The following is a 5,478-nucleotide window of genomic DNA, read 5'->3' as shown; positions in this document are numbered from 1 at the left end:
CCCTATAGTTCAATAAAAAAGGAATCCAAAGGAGCAGGGCCTATTGGTTCTCAAAGGGGGTGATGGCTAGAGAAGACACTGCCTGTGGGCGATACTCTCTCTGTGGTCCCCTCAGCCTCCTGTGTGGCTTCCTGGAGAAGGATTGCCCTCTCCTGCAACCTATCCATCATCCCATGGCCTGGGCTTCTGAGCTTCCTTTTAACCTGTTTCTCCAGTCGGAGCATGCTTGGCAGGCCTGGAGGAGTGGGGCTACCTGGGACCAGTTTTGCCTTTTAACACCTTGGGACCCAGAGTGGGGTTTGTATACCCCATCACGAACTGCTCTAAACAATGCTGACTGCAAGCCATTGTTTCCATGATCAGTGAGGTTTGTGAGGGAGGGAGTAGTTGGGAAGTCCCAGATGAATGTTTAAACCAGATTTCTGTTACGGAACAGAACCATGGACCTGGTCTTATCTTTAGAATATCAGATTTCTCAAAACTCCTGCTAAAGGATGATGATGATGATCTTCTCTCCAAACAACACACACCTACATTTCCTGCAGTGCAGGAAACACACCTCCCTCATTCCAGCTAGTGCAAGAATGGTTGGGGGGAGAGAATCAGTCATCTTACAATACAGGAAGCAGAGGCATTGTGTAACAATCTAGTGTTTACGTTCATGCAAGTCACCCTCTCACTCTGTTAGCTGTTTTACACTAGGACAGTCCAGGGTCTGGTCTGAAGGCTGCTCATATATCTACAACATTCTCGGTGAAGATGTTAATCTGCCTCGATCTCCAAGACAATGCCTCTCTCTATATGATCCTTTCAGTTCTGTTGCTCCCATCACATAAAAAAGTCTTTAAGCCTAAACCAGGTTTACAATCTCAGCATTACCAGGAATTAAGACATCCAGGATAAAAGGACTTTCCCCACCATCACTCTTCACCAGAAGGATTGACTCCATGTTCTTCCTCCCTGTTCACTTGCATCCCCAGCTATGAAATTCTTTCCCTTACTCTCACCTTTATTTGCTCACCATAACACCATTCTCATGGATCTCCAGATCCCAAATATCCCCCTGAAACGTTAATTCATGCTATCACCTACCCCTGCTGGTCTTTGAACTGTTTACTCAGCAGATGGTGTGTATTAACTGGGAGTTAATAAATATTTACCTAACTGCTGCTGGGTAACCCTTAACGGATACATGACGGCAAACCCATTGCTTTTGCCTCCAGTTAATTCAAGCCATCAGGGCTACTTCTGCAAAATCCAGCCCCTTCCTCTAAAGTAATCTTCCTGATCCATAAAAACAGGTCAAGACTAATTGAAATCTAGATCCTGTTGTCCAAGCTCCTTCCTAACACAGACTTCACAAAAATTCTGCAGTTTGACCTAGAGAACAAAGCCATTAGTTTATTGACCCATCCCAGTTATCCTAGGCTGTATTTATTAAATATACCCACTTTGGGTTCTCCTCTGACACACCAACAGCAAAATTCCATTTCAAAGCTTAAAATGCATGTGATCATGTCAAATAGGCTTTTCCATATATGGCCCTTCCAGAAATTTAGATCTGGTGAAAACAAACCCTCAGTTGGATTCATTTGACCAAATTTGCTCTCAGTTATAGCAGAACCCTGAAACCCTCCTCTTGTTTCTTACTGTGGTGAAGTTGCTGTTTCAGTTAATTTGTAACTATACCCCTGTAGCGTGCTCTGTGATGAGAGAAAATACACACACTCTGCAGATAGCAAACAAAATTTCAAGAATATCCAGTGATTTGGGATTCTTAATTTAAGACATCGTAAAGGGGCCTGATTTCAGAGGGCATGTGCCCAGCACTTTCTGAAAATCAGGATCCTTTACGGCGTCTCAAATTGAGCACTGTAAATAAAAGCACCCAAAATGACCGGTCACTTTCAAAAATGTTGGCAGGTGACCTCATTTTAAAAAATCTGGCACAAAACCCTTCCTCCTTCAATGTCTTACCTAACGTTACCAGGATCTAATCCCTTCCTTACCAGACACCAATACCAACCTGGCAAGATGTGAGGCCTGTAAATAGTGCTTCATTTCTATTTTCAGATCAATGCCCAGTTACTGGAGTATTGACCATTCATTACTAACAGGCCCTATTCTACCCCCACTGAAGTTTTGCCATTGACTTTAGTTAGGGCCCTACCAAATTCCCAGCCAAGAAAAATGTGTCACGGACCATGAAATCTTGTCTCCTCCTGTGAAATCTAGTCTTTTGTGTGCTTTTACCCAATACTATACAGATTTCACGTGGGAGACCAGCATTTCTCAAATTGAGGGTCCTGACCCAAAAGGGAGTTGCGGGGGGGGGGGGGGGGTCACAAGGTTATTTTAGGGTGGTTGCAATATTGCCATCCTTACTTCTGCGCTGCCTTCAGAGCTAGGCAGCCGCAGAGTGGTGGCTGTTCGCCAGGAGCCCAGCTCTGCAGGCAGTGCCCCACCAGCAGCAGCGCAGAAGTAAGGGTAGCTGTACTGCAACCCCCCCTACAATAACCTTGCGACCCCCCCACAATTCCTTTTTGGGTCAGGCCCCCTACAATTACAACACCATGACATTTCAGATTTAAATAGCTGAAATCATGAAATTTATGATTGTTAAAATACTCTGACCGTGAATTTGACCAAGATGGACTGTGAATTTGGTAGGGCCCTAACTTTAGTGGAAGCAGTATCAGGTCCTAAATATGGAAATGGTCACTGAATAGAAGTGGCAGCGGCTTGCTCCCAACTCCCACAAGGCAGTTTATGACTATGTAAATAACATCATAGTTTGCACAGCACTTTACAGAAATAAAGTCACAGTCCCTACCCAGAGGAGTAAAAGGCCTGACCCTGCTTTTAATTAGGTCAATGGTAAAATGTTAATAGGTGTAAGCTAGATAACCAGGAGATGGTAAGAAAAGACAAGACAGGAAAGGGTGGAACAAGGATACTCTCATTATATGATCATCACAAAGGTTCACACTCCCCCGCACTAAATACATAATTAGGCACTTTATGGGTGGGTCCACACCTAAGGAGATGAGACGTCTGAGGAAAGAGAGCAGGAACCAGTGTTCCAGAAGGAGTGATCTGAACAGAGATTACAAAGCAACCGCACATGCTGGATTTAGAGTGGTAAGTGACTAAAAATAAGAAGGGTAGTGTGCTGGGTTTGATTGTTTCCATGTAGGGGCCAGTGAAATCCATTACTGCTAACTAAGGGGTGTATCTGAGACAGGGACAGTAGAGTGACTCAGCCAACATGTGAGAAGCAAACAAACGAGTTCTGAGGGCTACCCGTCGAAGCTCTGAAAGGAAGAGGTTGCCGTGTCGAAACACTGACATATCCCAACAAGTGATGAGACTCCTTTGGAGAGAGAATGTAACGTAACTGGGATTCGGGGGGAGGGGAGGGTGTTGTCTCAATTTGAAAGAAGACCAGAAAAGCTATATCTGCAGGAAGTGTAATCTGTATCCTTTCCAGAGTCAAATATATAGGGGCACAAGTAGAACTGGTTGGGAATTTTTTGATAAAACAGGTTTTCATCAGAAAATAACCAATTTGTCAAAACCAAAGCTTTACTTGGGAAAGGGTCACAGTCAACAATATTTTCATCAGAAAGGTTTCTCAGGTCTAGGATTAAAGTGTGTGCCTCTGACCATCTGACTCCTGGTTAGCACATCACCTGGCACATGGGAGACATAGGTTCAAATCCCTGCTCTAGGGCGAGGACTTGAACCCTGGTTTCCCACATCAGTGACTAAACCACTGTGCTATATTCAGTCTTGCTTGTACTCTAGCCAATAACTAATTATTTATACAAAGTGGAATAGCTCCAACAGGAGATACTGAGAAAGATTCACTGCCACCAGCCTAGTCATTGGAGCAAGATGTGAGGCCTGGGATCTGGGAGAGCTCTGTTTAAGTCCTGGCGTTGTCTGATTTGGAGCATCATGCTACTAGCTATTCTGGGGTGGGTCTGTGTCTGTCTCTCTCTTTGTAAAAAATGTCAGAAGGTCTTAGTTTCATCCTAGTACAAAACAGGAACATATTTGAAATCTCAAAAAATGTTGCTGGATGGGAGAACCATTTCACACTCAGCTCTAGCGAATGAGTAATATTTGAAGTCACTGAGGAAGCAAAATTAGATAAAGCACGAAGTAAAGTACTGTCAGAGGCATCACACAGCTAAAGAATGGATGGGATTGTTATGGAGATACTTAATGGAAGAATGTGGCAACTAGAAAAAATTCTATTACGCAATCATCTATGGAGACATTCAGGCTGGTTGCCAGCAAAAGGTATCCTGCATTTGAGGATGGCTAGTTGACAAACAGACTGAGAATAGGACAGAGATTAACAGTAACCTAACTACTGACCAAGAAGAAAGGAGAAAAAGAGCCCCTAGAATGAAAGAAGAGGCAAGAAATCTTAGTCAATGACTATAAACTAGTGGAAGAATCCATAGGTAGCACAAACATCTCCCAAACTCTTCTATGGCCTGAGCTATGCAGATGTCAACAATAGATCATCATAATGGACCTTTTCGGCCTTAAAAATCCATGAATCCCAGTGCAAGGAAGTGGTGGAATCCTCCTTACTTAGGACATTAAACTAGACTAGACAAAATGCTGAATGGAACAATCTTACATTGGCAAGATGAAAAATTGGATAATTGAATGGGTTTTTTTCATCACTACATTATCTGAGTCCATTCGACTGTGATCCATGCCCAAGCAAGTGTCTGTGGATTAATATCTCCTTTTCCTCTGTCCTACCTTACCATCATATTAATTGTATTTGGTTCTTCATCGGGCTAAAACATTAACATCTTGAAATCCCAACCCCTGGTACATGGTCTCCAACAGTGAGCAAATGTCTGTACACTTTGTACCCTCATCACCCACATCAAACACCTCAGAAAAACATCCCCTAGCAACTATTCTGGGTCACTGTTTCAATCCAGAGACTCCGACATAATTTAGGAGATCGGCAGATATTTGAAAACCTCCCTTCTTACCTACGCCAGACAAAGTGATGTGTATGAACGCTCTTCCCTGACCTAATTATTGCTTTTGCTCTGTCAGCTGATTTGGAGGAGGAGAATCTGAAAGAAGTCCCAAAGCACTCTGCTCCACTGGAGGGCTGGTTTGCCTAATTTTAAATGTGTGTCATTCTGAGCCTTTATTTAAAGTCAGTTGCCTCCTGGAGAATGTCCCCATACAACTCCTAGTGCGTAGACAGGAAGAGGAGATTGGCCAAGGTCAAGATGCTCCCTTCTCTGTTATATTTTACATTGCAGTTATCCTAATAGCAATTAGGGATCACCGTGCTAAGCACTGTACAAAGACATGGGAGGAGTAAGCAGCATTTGGAGCTGGGAGATTTGGAGATGTACACTTCCTGTACAGATTACTTCACTCTTCACGTCACCAGCAAACCATGCAATTCTCTATGCACTAGTTTTCCGT

Source organism: Chrysemys picta, chromosome 7, assembly GCF_011386835.1.
Source record: "Chrysemys picta bellii isolate R12L10 chromosome 7, ASM1138683v2, whole genome shotgun sequence".
NCBI classification, from domain to species: Eukaryota; Metazoa; Chordata; order Testudines; family Emydidae; genus Chrysemys; species Chrysemys picta.
Note: the sequence above shows the minus strand (reverse complement) of the source record.